The sequence below is a fragment of the Manis javanica genome, chromosome 5 (assembly GCF_040802235.1).
Source record: "Manis javanica isolate MJ-LG chromosome 5, MJ_LKY, whole genome shotgun sequence".
Classification (NCBI taxonomy): domain Eukaryota; kingdom Metazoa; phylum Chordata; class Mammalia; order Pholidota; family Manidae; genus Manis; species Manis javanica.
This window is the reverse complement of record NC_133160.1, coordinates 150,647,721-150,668,635: the sequence shown is the minus strand read 5'-3', so window position 1 is coordinate 150,668,635 and position 20,915 is coordinate 150,647,721.

The window sequence follows — 20,915 nt, the reverse complement described above, 5'->3', positions numbered from 1 at the left end:
TTCCCTACTGCTTTCCACAGGAGCTGCCCAATTTTACGTTCCCACCAACACAGGACAAGAGTTTTAATTTCTCCACATCGTCACCAAAACTTGATATTTTCTGGTATCCATCATAGAGAGTATGAAGTGATATATCATTGTGGCTTTGATGATTAGTGATCTTGACAATTTTTCATTTGTTTATTGACCATTTGTATATCTTCTTTGGTGAAATGTCTATCCAAGCCTCTGTCCATATTTAAAATACAGCTATTTTTGTTGTTAATTTGTAATACATTTTTTAAACATTCTGAACATTAAACCTTTATCAGATATAGAGTTGAAATATTTTCTCCCATTCCACAGGTTGCCTTTTCATTCAGTTGATTATCTCCTTTGCTGTACAAAATTTTGTTTTATTTAATGTAATCACATTTGTCTATTTTTTCTTTTGTTTCCTAGGCTTTTGGTATCATATCTAATAAATAACTGCCATAAAGATTTTGTACTATGTCTTTTTTTGGAAAGTATTAGAGTTTCAGACTTACAGTTAGGGCTTTAATCCATTTTGAGTTAACTTTTGTGTATGATCTAAGTTTAGGTCCAACTTTATTCTTTTGCACATCAATATCTAGTTTTACCAACACGTTCTGTTGAAGATTTTATCCTTTTACTGTTGGGTAGCATTATACCCTTGTCAAACTTAATTTAACCAGAGGAACAAAGCTTTATTTCTGGACTCTAATTTGATCCATTGGTCCATATATCTGTCTTTTTGCATCTATCTTTATATGGTGTTTTTACATCAAGAAGTGTGAGGCACCAGCTTTTTTTTTTTTGGTAACATTAATATACAATCATATAAGCAACATTGTGGTTACTAGATTTCCCCCCATTATCAAGTCCCCACCACATAGCCCATTATGGTCACTGTCCATCATCATAGTGAGATGCTATAGAGTCACTACTTGTCTTCCTGTGCTATACTACCTTCCCCGTGCCTTCCCCCTACCTTACGTGTGCTAATTGTAATGCCCCTTATTCCCCTTATTGCTCCCTTCCCACCCACCCTCCCCAGTCCCTTCCCCTTTGGCAACTGTTAGTCCATTCTTGGGCCTTGGGAATCTGCTGCTGTTTCGTTCCTTCAGTTTTTGCTTTGTTCTTATGCTCCACAGATGAGTGAAGTCATTTGTTACTTGTCTTTCCCTGCCTGGCTCATTTCACTGAACATAATACCCTCTAGCTCCATCCATGTTGTTGCAAATGGTAGGATTTGTTTTCTTTTTATGGCTGAGTAATATTCCATTGTGTATATATACCACCTCTTCTTTGTCCATTAATCTACTGATGAACACTTAGGTTGCTTGCATACCTTGGCTATTGTAAATAGTGCTGTGATAAACATAGGGGTGCATATGTCTTTTTCAAACTGGGCTCCTCCATTGTTAGAGTAATTTCCTACGAGTAGAATTCTTGGGTTAAATGGTATTTCTATATTTAGTTTTTTGAGGAACCTCCATATTGCTTTCCACAATGGTTGAACTAATATACATTACCACCAGCAGTGTAGGAGGGTTCCCCTTTCTCCACATCCTCACCAGCATTTGTTGTTCCTAGTCTTTTCTATGTTGGCCATCCTAACTGGTGTGAGGTGATATCTCATTGTGGTTTTAATTCACATTTCCCTGATAATTAGCAATGTGGAGCATCTTTTCATGTGCCTGTTGGCCATCTTAATTTCTTCTTTGGAGAAGTGTCTGTTCATATCCTCCACCCATTTTTAATAGAAGTATTTGTTTTTGGGTGTTGAGGCATGTGAGTTCTTTATATATTTTGAATGTTAACTCCTTGTCAGATATGAAATTTAGAAATATATTCTCCCACACTGTAAGATGCCTTTTTGTTCTGGTGATGGTGTCCTTTGTGGTACAGAGCTTTTTACAATTACATAGTCCCATTTTTTTTTTAATTTCCCTTGCCCAAGGAGATGAGTTCAGGAGAAAGTTGCTCATGTTCATATTTAAGAGATTTTTGTCTGTTTTCTTCTAAGAGTTTTATGGTATCATGGCTTACATTCATGTCTTTGATCCATTTTGAGTTTACTTTTGTGTATGGGGTTAGACAATAATCCAGTTTCTTCTCTTACATGTAGCTGTCCAGTTTTGCCAACACCAGTTATTGAAGAGGCTGTCATTTCCCCATTGCATATCCATGACTCCTTTACTCCTTTATTGTTTATTAATTGACCATATGTGCTTGGGTTTACATCTGAGCTCTCCAGTCTGTTTCATTGGTCTATGTGTCTTTTCTTGTGCCATTACCAAATTGTCTTGTTTATTGTGGCTTTGTAGTAGAGCTTGAAGTTGGCAAGAATAACCCCCCCACTTTATTCCTCCTTCTCAGGATTGTGTTAGCTATTCAGTGTCTTTTATGGTTCCATATGAATTTTTCTCTAGTTCTTTGAAGAATGCTATCGGTATTTTGATAGGCATTGCATTGAATTTGTAGATTGCTTTGGGCAGGATGGCCATTTTAATAATATTAATTCTTCCTATCCATGAGCACAGGATGTGTATCTATTTATTGGTATCTTCTCTAATTTCTCTCATGAGTGTCTTGTAGTTTTCAAAGTATAGGTCTTTCACTTCCTTGGTTAGGTTTATTCCTAGGTATTTTATTCTTTTGATGCAATTGTGAATGGAATTGTTTTCCTGATTTCTCTTTCTGCTAGTTTATCACTAGTGTATAGGAATGCAACACATTTCTGTGTATTAATTTTGTGTCCCACAATTTTGCTGGATTCAGATATTAGATCTACTAGTTTTGGAGTGGATCCTTCAGGGTTTTTAGGTGTAATATCATGTCATCTACAAACAGGGACAGTTTAACTTCTTCTTTGCCAATCTGATGTCCTTTATTTATTTGTGTTGTATGATTGCCATGGCTAGAACCTCCAGAACTACGTTGAATAAAAGTGGGGAAAGTGAGCATCCTTGTCTTATACCCGATCTTAAAGGAAAAGGTTTTAGCTTCTCGCTGTTAAGTATAATGTTGGCTGTGGGTTTGTCATATATGGCCTTTATTATGTTGAGGTACTTGCCCTCTACAACCATTTTGTTGAGAGTTTTTATCATGAATGGATGTTGAATTTTGTCAAATGCTTTTTCGGCATCTATGGAGATGATCGTGTGGTTTTCGTCCTTCTTTTTGTTGATGTGGTGGATGATGTTGATGGAATTTCGAATGTTGTACCATCCTTGCATCCCTGGAATAAATCCTACTTGATCATGATAGATTATATTTTGATGTATTGTTGAATTCTGTTTGCTAATATTTTGTTGAGTATTTTTTAATCAATGTTCATCAGGGATATTGGTCTGTAATTCTCTTCTTTTGTGGTGTCTTTGCCTGGTTTTTGGTATTAGAGTGATGCTGGCCTTGTAGAATGAGTTTGGTAGTATTCCCTCCTCTTCTAATTTTTGGAAAACTTTAAGGAGGATGGGTATTAGGTTTTCACTAAATGTTTGATAAAATTCAGCAGTGAAACCATCTGGTCCAGGCATTTTGCTCTAAGGTAGTTTTTTGATTACCAGTTCAATTTCCTTGCTGGTAATTGGTCTGTTCAGATTTTCTATTTCTTCCTGGGTCAGCCTTGGAAGATTGTATTTTTCTAGAAACTTGTCCATTTTTTTCTAGGTTATCCATTTTGTTACCATATAATTTTTCATGTTATTCTTCCATAATTCTTTATATTTCTGTGGTGTCCATAGTGATTTTTCCTTTCTTATTTCTGATTCTGTTTATGTATGTTGACTCACTTTTTGTATTGATAAATCTGGCTAGGGATTCATCTGTTTTATTTATTTTGTCGGAGTACCAGCACCTGCTCCCAGTTTTTGTTTATCTGAAAAAGTGTTTATTTTTCCTTCAATTTTGAAGGACAATTTTCCTGGATATAGTATTCTTGGTTAACATTTTGCTCATTTGTCTGTTTTTCCTTTTAGCACTTTGAATATTACCACTTCCTTCTACTATATAATGTATCTGCTGAAATAACTGATAAGCTTATGGGAGCTCCCTTATATACGATGAGTCGCTTTTCTCTTGCTGCTTTCAAGATTCATTATTTGTCTTTGAATTTGAATTGATAATGTGTATCAATGTGGGCCTCTTTGAATTCATCCTAATTGGAATCTTGTCTTCCTGAAACCTGATGTCCATTTCCTTCCTCAGATTTAGGAAGTTTTTAGTCACTTTTCCCTTCACATAAGATTTCACTTTTCTTTGTCTCCCTCTTTCCTTCTGGGACTCCCCTAATACATATATTGAGACATCTTGATTCTGTTTCACAAGTCTTTTTTTAAGCTATCTTCACTTTTATTTGCTGTTTTTTCTTTCTTTTTCTTTCTCTAGCTTGATCATTTCAAATGACTAGTCTTCAAGTCCACTGATTCTTCTGCTTGATCAAGTCTGCTGCTGAACCCATCCAGTAAATTTTTCAAGTCAATTATTATCTTCTTCAGCTCGAGAATTTCTGTATGGTTCTCTTTATAGTTTCTATCTCATTGTTGCTGTTTTCATTTTGGGCATGCATTTTTTTTTCCTGATTTCATTGAGTTAATTCTCTATGTTCTCTTACAGAGAGAGAACACATTGTATTTCTTTAAAATAAATATTTTGAATTATTGTTCAAGTAATTTGTGGATCTCTATTTTCTTGAGATCAATTTCTGAAGATTTGTTTTATTTGGGCCACATTTCTGTTTCTTGAGTGTCTTATAATACTTTGTTATGATTTGTGCATTTGAAAAAAGCAGCCAGTCTCCCCGTATTTCTGAGAAGCTTCATAAAAAGAAAGACCTTCACCAACCAGCTTGCCTGGAGATTCTTGAGGCCTCTCAAACCTTTTCTAGGATTACATCTTTTCTAGTACTATGCATGTAATTTCCCAATTTGAGAGAGATTTGCCAGTTGCTTTATGAGGAGTTTGTAATCTCTTGCTCTCTCTGATGACTGTCTGCAGTATTACAGGCTTTCTGATGTTTCCGTAGGCGACTGAACAATGTTTTGTTCTTGGCCACAGACAGTCATCCATCCAAAGTATGTGGTTCTCCATCACCATTCAGAACCAAATGAAACAGAAACCAATCCCTTGAGAAGAAGCCTGAAAAGTCAGAATGTTGGATAAATACTGAACTCTTTGCTTTCTCTCCCGTGGGATAAAACACATGTTGGACTCCTGATTATGAGCTGTGCCCGCTTGGTAGAGGAACTGACATGGCTGAAATAAAACACATTTTCCTACTCATTTCTTGGTTTTGAGTTTGCCTGGGGCACTGTGACTTCCTGACTGGTTTCTACAACTCTCAAAAAAGTTGTGTGGAGTGATATCATTAATTTGATGTTTCTATGGGACTACATAATCTGGAGCTCCCTATTCTACAACCTGCTCACATCACTCCAGGTATTGGATTTTTATTCTTAATGACCATATTTAGGAGAGAGGAACAAAAAGTCTGTTCCACTCATATTAGCAATGGTTCTACAGGAAGAGTGGAAAACCCTGTGGAAGGAATAACGGGATGGTAGCAAACCACTCTTAAATGCAAAGTAATGACAGCTAGTGTAATACACTAAAATAAGTACTGTATTTATGATTTCTTTAAAATTTTTATTAATACCCATTGAACTGTATATTTCTACTAACATTAAAATAAACAGGCAAAAAGAAGGACTCTTCAATCAACATCTCAGTAGAGCACTTTTGATCTCTTATAATTCCTTATAGGATGGTCTCACTCGGATCTTTGGGTGTCTTTCTTTGTCAAATACAATTTTTATTATCTTTTGGTGCCTCTTATCTAACACAACCATTGCAGGAAGTCCCAGAGAAATCTGCTTTCTGAAGTTAGATCCATGATCAGCATGAGAACTTTTCCTTTATTAATGATTCAAAGAGCTTTGTGACCCTGACATTACTTTTAAAATGGTCTCTCCAAATTGGAATACTGATATGACTTAAAATTAAGTTTCTAGCTATTTCCCTGCACTGGAGGAAGACAGAAGGTAAGAATATGTTCTGTAGCTCTAGTTATGATCTATGGGTCAGCCCTTTCTTAGCTTTTTCTCACTCTTTTGGCTATTTACTGATCACCTTCACTCCATTTTCTTAAACTCACCTATACTCTATTGAACTCTTATACAAAGATATAGCTTATATTTATATACATATATACATATGTAATGTATGTATATAATATAATTACAAGGCTATGAGATATATTCATTTCCACCTTCTATATATTCCAATAAAGACTTTTTTAATAGTTATATAATGTTAAAATCCTAAAAATAGTGTATGAGAGTTTCCCTTTCTATAATCCTTAATAAAATTTGACCAGGATATTTAGTATTCAGATCAATAGTTTTCATATGACACATTGTTCATTTCTCTAGATATAGAGAGATTGAGCATTTTAAAATACACATATGATAAAAAGGATTCTAAAATGGCTTCAAAGCGTCCATTCCCTTTAAGGTATTCACTGTATATAGTCCTTCTAGGTATGGGTGAGACTTACAAAGTGATCAGACATCACTCCTATGATTTATGTTATTGGCAAAGAAGATTCTTATAGATGTAATATAAATCAGGTATTTTTTTTTAACTAAGGAAATTATTTGGGTAGGATTATTAACTAAGTAGAAACTCTTTAAAAGAGAGATATTCAAAGCCAAAGATGCTTCCCTGCTTACTTTGAATATATAAACTATTATGTTGTGAAAGCAGAGAATCATGAGCCAAAACCATGGTTTGGTTGGACCCAGCTGACAGCCAATAAAAAAGTGGGGACTGTGCTACAAAGAACTGAATTCTTCTGAACAAAATAAATCATCTTGGAAGAGTTCTCTGAGCTCCAGATGAGAACTGTAAGTCAGATTACATTTTGCTTTCAGCCCTTAAGAGTCTGAGCAGAGGATTCAGCTAACCTGGCCCATGAGACCTGTAAGATAATAAAGGATGTTTTCAGTTGATAAGTTTGTGATAATTTGTTATGCAGCAAGGGAAAACTATTATGATGCTTTTTAGCTTAATAGACTCTACCTTCTTAATAGATTCTACTATGTGTGTTAACAGGTAAAATAATTTGTATTTTGAGTATTTATCTTTTATAGTAGTTACTTACATATTTTCAATATTAATCTTTTGCCTGTTGATATATGATGTAAATTACTTCTCCACTTGTTTTATTTTAATAATGGTATGTTTACACTTATTGTCATTCATGTTGATGTAATTGAGCAATTGGTTTTTATATGATTTCTGCTCCTTGACTTGGCTTAAGAAAATTACCCTCTACAACAAGGCCAAAATGTAGTCTCTGTGAAGGAAACTCACAATCATAATGTTTATCAGAAAAAAAATATATAAAACATAATATTCTGAGTGAGATGTACATAAAGTTCAAAAAAAGAAGTCTGGTATAAATCAAAATAGTGGTGGCCTTTGGATGGGTAATGACTGGGATGGGTCACAAGGTATGGGTGTTTTGCCAATAAACTCTAAGGCCTGATGTAGTGCTAGTTTCACAGGTGTCTACACATTGTGAAAATACAACAAGCTGTTGTCTGACAACTGTGAACTTTCCTGTGTGTTTTTTTAATAGCAATAGTTTGTGCCTTCCTATAGACATGCCGTATACAATTCCATGACTGTGTCAGAAAAATAATTATTTAGTTCACTGTTGATGGGGATTTAGTTTGCTTTGATTATTAAAAATAGTGCTGTTATAAATATTTCTGTATATGTTTTTGGGCAAGCTATGAAAGTATTTCTTGCTTTTATATATCTAATATTTTAACCGCTGTGTCAGAGTTTGCATTCATTTAGCTTTGGGTGATATTGACAAAGGGTTTTCCAAAGTGGAAATATAGACCCCAAGCAGTTGTGCATAAGCACTTCAGATAATCCACATTTTCTGCATTTCCCAAATAGTGTCAATCACTTTCATTTTAGCTATTGGGAGAAGGGGTAGATAGCAGTATACCATTGTGTTTTTAATTTGCATTTTGATGATGAAACATCAAGGTGACAACCTTTTAATTTAATATTTATATATCTCATTTTGTGATGTATGTGTTCATATGCAATGTCATAATTTATTGGATATTGGTATCATTGTCATTGTTGTTGATATATAAAAGCTCTTTATTATGAATGAGTCTCTGTCAGATACATTCACTGCAAATAGCTTCCGCTGCCCTGGAACTTACCTTTTTCATTATCTTCATGGTGGCTTTTTATGATTAGTTGTCGTTATTTTAGTTCAATTCACTTTTCCTTTATTTTTCCTTTTATGCCTTAAGTTATATGTTCATCTCACTTTGAACAATGCCATATTTTCACTGCTTAATATGGACTTTAAAAACAAGTGTAATAGTATTGTTTTTGAAAGTAATGGCTCTGGGATTTTGGCCATCTGGGTTTGAATCCTACTTTTACTAATTGTCAGCTGTATCACTTTGGGGAAGTTATTTATTAACCTTTCAACATTTCACTTTTCTTATCTTAAAAAATAACCTGATGTATTTTAGAGAACAGTTATGAGAATTCAATGAAATAATTTATGTGAAAGCTATGAATCAGTGCATAGCACATAGAAAAACTTCACAATAAATTTAAACCATCATGTATAATTAAATCAATTCCATATCTACAGATTAATATACAAAACCTTATGGAAATGAACACTTCCTTTCCAAAAAAAAGTAAATTTGATTTTCTGACTTAATTTTTAATAGTCATATTATTTTAAAACTCTTGCTCATTGGAAAATAGTGAAGAAAATAAATATATTCATCCACTTAGCTGCAGGGAACAGAACCTTAATCTGTATAATTTGAGTAGACATGGAATTCATTAAAAGGATTTTGTTGAATTGTTTGAATAGCTGCAAAATTTGGTAAAGAGCTATGCTATCAGAAGGGACAGCCAACACCAGCCTGCAGAATGTCCCAGTGAGGGGCTGCCATCGTTCCTACCTCTGAAGGTCTGCGTGTTCTTCACTGTAAGTGCTTTGGAGAACTGAGTCTGACTGTACCTGTTGCTATTTTGGGTGATAAAACTTCATTCCACAACCACTGCTTATTGGGATTACTTACTTCCAAATATCTGTTTCTCCTTCTGTGGTTCTTTCCACCTCTTTGGTAAAATAAAGTCAGTTGGCATATTGTCAGCTACCCTATAGCTAATCTCATATGACAAAAATCTAAGTACATCTTCTGCACAACAACCTTAGATTATTAAGTGGAATCTAAGGCCCTCAATCTACCAATCTGTGAGGAACTGAATCCTGCCATAGCTGTGTGAGTAAATTAAGAAGTGGAGCCTTCCCCAGCTGAGCCTTGAGAAGACTGCAGCCCCAGCTAAGAGCTTAATTGTGATCACATAGGAGATACTGACCAGAAGAACCAGGTCTTAGCAATAAGGTCCTGACCTACTAAAATGTTCCGATAATGGATGTTGATTTTTAAACCTATAATTTTTGTGTCAAAATTTTATACAGCAATCGATTAAATATAATGTTTATAAATATTTTGAATATTATTTTCTGACCATGTTATTAAAGAGTAATAAAACCCAATTTTAATGAGAATCCAATTAAGATACTCGAATAGTGGATTTTTCCAGAATTGATAATGCCCTATAATGAAATGATATTGAGCAAATGGAACAACATAGAGGTATGCATTCTTGTATTAGTGTTAAGCCTTCTGTGTTTATGTATATAATCATTAAAATTTGATGTAACAAAGATGAACCTTGGATCTTGAAATTCACTTATAACAACTAAAAAGTAAATTTATAGTAATAGAGATATATTTCTTCATTAACGAGAAATGTTAAAAAGTGTACACTGAATGAATGGAAGACTCATTTCTGCCAGAATAATAGCTTTTTAGGCAGAAAAGCATATACAGGCCTCAAAAATTATGATCAAAATTATGGATTAAGTAGTTTTTTTAATGAAATTTCACTTTTTCTTCATCATTCTAATTAATTCCACCAAAATTCACCTAATTAACCCAGACAAAATAATTTGGCTAATGCAATTAATCCATAAGTATTCTGTAATATAACTCTAAAAATTTTTTTCAAATTGCCACATTGTTTTTGTATTAGCCTTTAAAAGAAGTAAACCAAACCAAAGAGGATTTAAAAAGACACCAAAATGGCTACTGTCTTTGATGATTTAAAAGTTCTCAAGTCATTGAATTTATCTTTTTTTCTCCTTCAATATAAAAAAATCACATTGGACAAGAGACAGAGAAAGTAAAGGCAATTACTGTTCAAAAGTAACACTTCTGAAATTTTAAAGATGAATTTTCAATTCTCAGAAATAACAAAATTCAAAATAGTATCACTCAGGTAATGCTGACAGTACTTGTTGATTTGCAAGATAAACTGGCATCAAATCTATTGAGACATGAATTACTAAGAAGAAGGCTATTGATTAATATTAGAGTATTTTTTAACCCTACAAATCGGAAAACATTTCTCCAATGCTTTTATTCTGTAGAAAAGCTTAACTCTCAAGTTGATGGTCTTTTTTGCCTTTCAGATGAAAGGCCATTGACAGCTAAACAATACCTGAAAAGCCTACAAGTCTTAATAAAACTATGAATTTTAAAATGCATCCTATTTAACATGATTCGTATGATTGACATTGAGATAGTTGGTTTTATTGTTAGCTTATAGAATGAACAAATTTAGAAGGATAGATACTGGTGTAACAACTAAAAGTAATTTACTTACTATTAAAAAGTACCTCATTTATATGGTTTTATTTGGTGATACATGCTGAGGTAGAGAGAGGAATAAAGCATGGTTCCTAGGCTTAAAGGTCTCACTATAAGTCCATACTTACATGTGGTTCAGCTTTGTGAACCAGCCTGTAAGATGGCCTCTTAAGATTCTCAGTTGCCAATAGACATGTGTCTGTGTACTTCCCTTCTACACTGAATTGTCAGTCAATAGGCTACTGTGCCTATTGTGTGTGACAAACCTAGGTCATAAAGGACATTACAACTTTCAACTTCCTCATTGGATTCATTTGCTCTAGGAGAAACCAGCCACTATTTTGTGAGGCCACTAAAGCACCCTTGAAAGTACATGGCAAAGATCTGAGGCCTTCTGACAACATTCAGTAAGAGACTGAGACCCACTGCTAACGACCATGTGAATGAGCCGCCTTCGAAGATTATCCTCTGGCCCCAGTTAAGTTTACATGACTATAGCCCCACCTTCCATCTTATTGTCAACCACATAAGAAACTCCTCACCCTCAGTCAGAACTAATCAGTTATACCATTCCTGAATTTCTGACCTGCAGAAAATATGTGTGATATACTTCATATAGTTGTATTAAGCCTCTAACTTTTGTGGGTAATTTGTTACGCAGCAATAAATAGCTAGTATGCACAGAACAGCGTATATTAAAAAAGAACACTAGTATTCAGGTACTAAGATAAATATCTTTGTGCTTATATGTACACCTGTGGATGCATGGGAAACAAAGAATTATGTACATATGCAAAACAACACCAAGACAGCACCTGTCAGGAAGAAGTGTGAAATGAGCACATCCTATTTCCCAAAGAGAAAGCACAGTGTGTAATACAGATTTGTAAAGAAATAATGGACACAATAAATTCTTCTCATACACCTCATCATGCAAAAGACTGTTAAACATGGATTGGGTTATTGCCCACTGATGTTCAGCAGGATAAGAATTAGAGGATGTTTAACCAAATGTCTCCAGGGCTGTCCACCATTGCTGTCAACCAAAACTTTCCAAAAGGCTCCTCTCAGACTGTGTGCATTAATGAATAGATGATGTCTCAAAACATATGGATTTCTGTACTTACCTTAATTAAAATTAATTGCCCCATAAATGATTAATGCTTAGCCTGAATTTTTCATAGTTTCTGTATTACTGAGATACCAAACAATGGAACTCATCTACATTTTCTGTTACTCTTTTAATCCCCATTTAAGAAGTAATTAGTTACTGCATCTGTTTTCTTTTGCTAAAAATATGACTAATTGCTCATTTTTAAGCATTAAATATTTAGAGCTGAAATTTACTTGGAGAAATTTCTGGCATCTCCAGTAATTTAAATTTCTCTAGTAATTAATTATTCACCATGAATAATAACTAATACTACAGATAACCCTAGAATGGTTTAGCTTGTTTTATCTGTTTAGTAAGGAGATATATGTACATTCTTCAATTAATTTTGAATAATTTAAAAATGAAGGTAACATACATTTAAATATGCAAAAGCAATGCTTTACAAACATACTTTATTTTTTTCTTCTGCTATACAACCTTGGAAAATTATCACTTACATATTTTCCTTGTGGAATAATTTTATAAAAATACTACCATGCTTTATCCATTCATCTTCTGTTGGACATTTAGGTTGCTTCCATATCTTGGCTATTGTATACACAATGGAATATTACTCAACCATAAGAAAAAAACAGACCCTACCATTTGCAAAAACATGGATGGAGCTAGAGGGTATTATGCTCAGTGAAATAAGCCAGGCAGAGAAAGACAAGTACCAAATGATTTCACTCATATGCGGAGTATAAGAACAAAGGAAAACTGAAGGAACAAAACAGCAGCAGAATCACAGAACCCAAGAATAGACTAATAGTTACCAAAGGGAAAGGGACTGGGGAGGATGGGTGGGAAGGGAGGGATAAGGGCAGGGAAAAAGAAAGGGGGCATTATGATTAGCATGTATAGTGTGGCGGGGGGGGCACAGGGAGGGCTGTGCAACACAGAGAAGACAAATAATGATTTTACAGCATCTTACTACACTGATGGACAGTGACTGTGAAGGGGTATGTAGGGGGGACTTGGTGAAGGGGGGAGCCTAGTAACCATAATGTTTTTCATGTAACTGTAGGTTAATGATACAAAAAAAAATACTTCTATGCTTAAGAGATTATGCCTTCCAAATTACTAAATTCACCAAAAAGTTCCCACTCTGTGAAAGGTACCATCTCAATCACCTCATCTTACAAAGTTTTATGATAAATCCTGGACTGGGTTTATTTCCATTCAGAGATATGACCTCCTTATGTGGTTCTGTAGTGGCCATTAACACTTACAAAACACTAATTAGTTCTAGGAGTTAAAATTTTGACCAGTTAATAGTAAATGTATTTTCAAATATATTTTAAACAAATTGTATTATTTAAGTGATCAAGTCAAATATACCAATTTGGCTGATTAGTTCAGTGTTCTTAAAATCAGTCAACCAGTGTAGATTTATAGCTCATTTAAAAGAAATCTAGTGAGACCAATATTTGAGTCTTTATTTGAGCATTTGTACACAGAAAACTCAGCTCCCATCACCCATTTTTACTAACTTGTACCAATATTCATGAGCAAAACAGACACCAAAGAAGAGACAAAATGTCACCTGTAATCATTCAAGAAAAATCCAGGTATCATGCTAAAAAAGATGGGCCAATAATTTAAAAAAGTATTGACACAATTTCTATGGTAGCTTTGAATCTTTTAAATTTTTATGTAAATAATAAATAACTCAATTTGCAAAATATTTACTTTACAAAAATAAAATTATATTATATGATTTATAATTATAAACAATAGTCTCCCATCCTCAGACCCTCATATTACTGTCCTACTCTTTATAAACATACACTTTCAATTCATTCAGCTAATTTGTTTTAGTATTTACTTCCATGTTTCTAAATGATTTGCCTCTATTCCAAATATTCAAATTTAGATATTTCTATATAAAAAGGTACTTTAGATCTCCTACATTTCCTCCAAAATCATTAGAATTTCATGGAAAATGCTTCACCCTCTAATCCTCTCAAGAATTTTACATGCAAAACTTTAGTCAAATCAGAGTGTTACAAGTAAGTGATAACATTATTATGAGTCAACTATTATTTATTATGGCAGGCAGAATATATCCTAAAGTTGTTCCCCTAAGATTTCTGTCTTTTGGTTACTTAATCAAATACTAATCTAGCTGCTTCAATGAAATTATTTAGAAGACAAAATTAATGTTGCTAATCATCTGACCTTAAAATAAGAAGATTATACTGTATCATCTGGATAGGCACATGTAATCACAGCACCTTTTAAAACTAAAAGCAGAAAGCAGAGGAGATGTGGCAGAAAACAATGCAGGAGAAATGAGGCAGAAAAGGAAGAGAAAGATTTGAGGTGTGAGTACTTAACCCACCACTGCTGACTGCACAAAAAGAGGACAAGGAGCTAGGGAATGTAGGTAGTCTCTGGAAGCTGAGAATGGATGCATTCAAAATCCAGCAAGGAAACAAAGACCTACAAGCAGCATAGAACTGAATTCTGCTAACAACCTGAGTGAATGTGGAAACAGATTCTCTCCCACATCCTCCAGACTGAGTTCAGACAAGGCATCACCTTGACTTTAGCCCAGAGAGATCCTAAGCAGATTGTCTGTTAGGGTCCCACATGAGACTACACACTTCTAGCCACAGAACTGTGAGATAATAAATGGGTGTTGTTTTGTGTTGATAAGTTTGTGGTGATTTGTTAGAGCAGCAGTAAAAACTTGATACATTCATTATGAGATTACATAATATGATATGATTACTTCATTTACTAAACCATCTGAACTAGGTCACTCTTCACATCTATACAAGAATCACCCTGGTCATTTGCTTTATCCTCTTCACATGCCGATCTACTGTTTCTGTAGACCCACAACTTCTTTTTTTTCTTTCATTTTTGTAGAGAGCATCCTTCAACAACTTCCTGAGAGACAGAGAGAGGGTGTACCTTGAAAGAACGTTGTTTTTGAAACTTTGCTTGCCTGGAAGTAATTATCTGATCATAAGAAGTTGAGAAATTGGATGTAGAAATATAGCTTGGAAATAATTTCTCTTTGGGATTGGGAAGGCAGTGTCTAACCTCATTCAAAAGTTTAATGCCATTCGATGCTGGCTCCTTTATATGAGAACTTTTGTTTTCTATCATTCCAGAAGCTTCACTTTCTTCAGTAGGTTATTTTTTTCATCCCTAGTGTTTGAAAATTTCCTAAACTATACCTCACTACATTTGATTTTTCCACTTAGTGTGATTACTATTTGGTTAGCAATTTCAATATGGAAATTTATGTTTACCCATTCTTGACAAAAATATTTGAATTATTTCTTTTATACTTTCTTCCCTCATTTTCTCTGTTCTCTCTTTTTCAGTTAATATGAGATCGCATAGTCTGGTTTAATACACTAAAATGCTTAAAATATTTTCTCTCCTATTATGGATATTTATCTTTTGTTCTGTTTTCTTGGTGATGTTTCTTAAACTTAGCTTAAAAAATTCTCCTTTGTCACTTATATTTCTGCTATCATGTTTTAATCTCCAAAACTTCCTATAGTATGCATATTTCTAAGTTTGATATTTTCTAAATATTTGTTTTTTATAAAATACTGTTCTTGCTTCATGGTGGAAATATATCCTCCCATATCTCTAAAGATATAATAATAATTTATTAGACTGATTTTTTTCTTTTTTCACTTTGATTTTCCCTTCTCATGGCAATACTTATAGCATAATTTTCTACAGAAATAATGGAAAATATTTTGGTCTTTTTTTTTCTTTTACTTTATGATTAATAGAAACTTTTTTGATGATTCGTAAATGGAATGTATAAAACATGTGGTCTTAGACAATCATATGTTTGTAGAACAAACAGGAATAACTATAAACTTTACTTGCACAATTTATATTTTAAAACTGAAAATGCCTGATATAATTATAATTGACTATGTTCATTATTGATACTGCCATGAGAAAACCTCAATTTTTAATAATGATAAGAAGAAAATTTCCCATATATTTAATAATTGGATTGTCCATACTGGTGATCAGTTCTGTACATCTGAATCTGTTTCTCCTCTAGTACTTGATGCTCTGGTATTGACACCATTGGAAGCGTTTGAACTGTGTGACCTCCAGCTCTGTAGTTTGTTATCACGTCTGGTGAGTCAGCTTGGTGGGCAGTACCAGTATTCCTGGAATATTTCTAAACCAGGGCAACTAGCAGTAATTTAACTCTCCACCAACATTATCAAAAGCCACATTCTGCAATTTCTCTAAACATAAACTAAATGTATTTCCAAGTCATCTTTCCGTATGATCCAAGAATATCTGAAGATCCTTTAAACATCACCTAACAGGAGAGAAACTGAGATGAAAGTGAAGTCAAAGTGAAAAGAGACAATGGTTTATCTGATTATAAGTAATATATTTAATGTTGAAAATCTTGCCAAAATATATGTCCATGTGAACCCATTGCTGAGTCTCTCCCAAGGCCTTGGAAGGAGGCCATGTAAGTGAGGGGCCCTTAAGTGTAAGCTTTATAAACTTCATGACAAATGTACTCCTGTAACAAATTTGCTTTGGGTAACTATCCAGGAAACTGATTGGAAATATAGGGTTTTTTTCCTCAAAAGCCTATGAAATAGATTAAGATTGTACATTAAATAAATCAACTTCAAGTCAATGCTGTCCCTGTATCTGAAAATTCACTCTGCTCTGCAGCTCATATTAGATCCCTTTGCATTATCCAACACAGCCTTTCAGAAGTTAAGCAATGAGATGAAACTTCAGCATTATATGGATGGCTTAAACTTGAATGTTAGCCTACTCCCACTGAGGAATGTACAGAAAAAAAAAATTCAAACATGAAATCCTCTTGCAAATCAAAATCCAAATAAGTAAATTCCTCTGAAATTAAAGCCTAAATCATATTGCTAGATGCTTAAGAATTGAGCTTCAATGAAATTAAAGGCAAACTGCTATCTTTTGCAAACTTCTGCTTCTACCAAATTTCTTTTAGAAAGATTCCAAACCCTCAGATAGAAATGGGCTTCCTCTGAGAGATGTAGCTTAGACTATCTTTCGCTGGAAAGGGCACAGTAAATTTCAGGAAGTCAGTGTTGTGTTAAATCAAGGTATGGTCTTTCACAAACTTTACTTTTAAATAGTAGAAACAGTTAATAGTTCACATGATATTATTACTTGGCCTTAACAACCCATTTAGCAAACAAATGAATTCCTTGTTTGTGGACCAGTTATTCAAGGCAAAATTATGTCCCCAGAACTCAATATTTAACAGTTGTTAAATGCAAAACAATGACTCAGTGATGTCTGAATATAGGAAGGCATATAAAAAAATGTGGGTTTAAGCATCAGCAGATACCAATCAGTGTTGCCTGAAGCCCATGAGTAGACTTTAACCCAACTGTGGAACTTTCTCATCAAGAGATTAAGGCATTTGATATTTACTGTATCATTCTGGAGAAGTGTGTAGTAGTGAGGAAACTACCTTTAAACACAAGGTTCAGGGTCAGAGGGTGATAAATTGTTGACATATTTTTGCAAATTTTAGAATGTTTTATTGATTGCAATCCCAGGCTTCAGGTCTTATTATAGCTGTCCTACTTTCCCATAATGTCTATTCAAAATTCATCATCCATTCTCTCTATGAGGTCCGGATTTGGGGCACTCCAGTGCTGCTTTTGTTGTGGTTGTTAGAATGATCTAGTGACATAACATCCATACTCTAAGAAGACATTTTCAATAGTGTGCCACAGTGTCCATTTCTACTACCTTTGCCGTAGAATGGCATGGGCTGAAGAAAACTGTTGTTGGGAAATGTAACTAATTTTCAGAAGCTGATGTATAGCTGATTACTAGGCTTAATTCTAATAACCTGTACTGTTTTAGAGCATACATAAAAATCATAAGTTTTGTAATTTAAAAAGTAGCAAATATCATTCTGTAGATCAATACATATGCGAAAATTAATGAAGGGAGATCTCACTAAAATGGAGTAGGGAGTCCAGCAGGGAGAGTTCTTGCACCCTACTACTCATTGTCAATTGCAGACACATCCGGAAGAGAGGGACCTTGTAAGTAGACATTATATTACTATCCCAGCAGGAGGAAGAAAGGTTTTCTTCTTCCCCCAAGCAGCAGCCCAGCCAATGAGAGATTCTCATAGCTCAGCCAAAGAAAAGCGAGTATACTTTGAATTCCCAGCTTACTCACTCCAATTTTATGACAGCCCTCCCAACTCCACTCTTCCCTCTATAAAAGAGCTTCTCTTTGTTCTCCGGAGTTGCCTACGGTTGGTTTTGCCTTACCTTGCTCATCCTAAATTGCAATTCTTTGCTATTCCCAAGTAAACCCATTTGTACTGGTAAAATAACTGATAGTTTTATTTTCAGGGTTAACACTTGCAGGAATCTAATCATGTTTGGGCTGAATTATCAAAGGAATATTTAAGTTTTCTTTTCCAAGAAAATGAGAAAAATATTTTCATTTTCAATTTATCTCTCCAACGTATCTATAAAAGCCAGCTCCCCCATCCTGGGGAGGAATAAGAAAAAGGGTGCAGAAAGGCAAAGTGTTATTTTAGTGAAATTCTTCAGTAGGAAGGAATCATGAAGAAACATCAGTTCTGTCCTCTTAAAATTCATAGGTTGAAATCCTAACCCCAATGTGACTGTATTTGGAGATCAGAACTTAAAGGTAGAAATTAAAAATAAATGAGTTCATAATCATGGGACCTTAATACAATAGGGCTGGTTTTCTTATAAAAAGAGGAAGAGACAGAAAAGAGGTCATGTGAGACACAGACAGAAGGCAGCCACCTGCAAGCCAAAGAGAGACCTTACCGGAAAACAATCCTGCTGGCACCTTGACATTGGACTTGTGGTCTATAGAACTAGAGAAAATAAAATTCTATGGTGTAAGCCACTCAATCTGGGGTATTTTGATCTGGCAACATTAGCCAATCAATACAATTGGTCATTATATAGCACTTTATATTTCTTAACAAATTAAATATTTCACTTACAATTGTGACAAACACATACTTCTCTGTCATTTAATTGGGGAATTCTTCCATCCCATTCAGAATACCATAACTGATTTATTATAGTCTAACAAATAATTAGGTCATTTGTTACACTATAACAAAGTTGTATATCATACTATAACTAGTTGTACATGCATTTTTCATTGTGCACATGTCCTTTCTCAAAATTGCACACAGAAAATCCCATGGAGGGGAGCAAAACTGCAATTTATTTAATGAGATTATGATGAGGTGTGGTTTGGGAAGTTCTTAGTTTTGTTAGATTGCACCCACATTGGAATCAGGTTGGGACCAATTTAGCCTTGTTTCAATAGGCAAGTAAGTTGTCTCCCTGCAAAGCTTGTGTGGTCTTTACATGGGACCCCCTACCTGGACAGAGTTCGGGCAGTTTTTTCCTTGCACCTTATCTTCTTCTTCCCCAGCTGCTCATGTGTATCTTTCTACCTAACACTTCTAAAATTCATCATACAGGCATCCTTCTCAGATGTCCCGCCAGAGTCCAAGAGCCCAGTGAAGTAATGGGTTAGGGCTCCCCTCCTAGAACTGTCAGAATCCTAAACTTATTTGTAGCAATGGGCTATTTTTCTCTTAACATTTTACCTCTTTTGCTTCCCTCCCTCAAAGTGATTCACCACTTTATGTCAACTTGTGTCAGAATAATACCTAGAAAGTGATTAGGTTCAAAGGTTGCAAACTCAAAATACATGTTTTGAATTTCTTCTGCAAACTGCATTTTATTTGTATTTTTTTTGTCCATGATTGTATTTTATTAATTGAACCAAGTTTTTTAAACTATAGATTTGTGTACTCTCTTGAGAAATGTGTACATCTGGTAATGTGGACTACTAAAATTCTAATGGAGATTAGTAGTACTGCAAACTTTTGTGTGAACCACAGGGATTTTCTTATAAAAGGAATGTATGCATCCTGACAGTCTGCTTCAAGCATATACAATTTTTGTGTCATCTTATATACCTATGAATTTAAAAAATAAGGAATTTTTCTTATTTATAAAAAAAATTATTAAGGGGCAGCAGGGTTCTCAGAGTTTGCAGGTTGGACACCAAATAACCCTAAATGATGTAACACAAAGATTATTAAGTGGATGACACAGCCCAGGTTTGTGCACTGGAAAATTAGCCCAACTATATCCTAGTTTTCCTCTGTCAAAGTCTGTGTTTGCCCTGAAAACACAAGTATTCTTAAGGCAAATGGACACAAAATCAAGTTTTCTTCCTTGGAAATGGAGAGGAAAAGAACAGAACAATAAAACACAAATTATTATCTCAATAAATTATCCTGTAACAGTTGTATGTAAGGAGAAGCACAGTTAATATATTACCCATGAGACTAAAATATTTAAACATTTCAAAAGATTAAAAAGTATCTGTAAAATTACATGAGACACTTATGGAATTATCTAGAAAGAGAGGTAATCCAAATGAAACATCAAAAAATTATGATAAACAATGCAGTAAAGAATACAGGACAGAGCTGAGAGGTCGGAGCTCTTATTCTTCATCTCCCTAAATGCACTGCCCTTATCTGTTAAAAAAAGGGATTAAACTAAGTGATTATCAAGAACTGATTTTATGTGTAGATTCTTTAATTATAATAAGTAGTACAAAGTCCTACAATTCCTCCCTCCCAAAGAATGTAACATTGACTAGAGAATGCTCTTTTACAGTTGTTTTTAAAAGAAGCTTTCTTCGGAATGATGTTCATGCTCAGAGCAATCTAATACGGACTTATTTTATTCGTATCATTCTCATTTGTGATAGAAGAGTCTTCGGTTTGAGTTTCTTTTTCTGGAAGCCGCTGCAGATTTAATTTCCCTTTAAGCAATAGAGTAATAACACACTCTCCTTCACCCCACTGCTTGAACAGATTGAGAGTTTTAATGGGGAAAGCATTCAGTGCAGGTAGGGAAAGCCCAGGAGGCTCCAAGAAA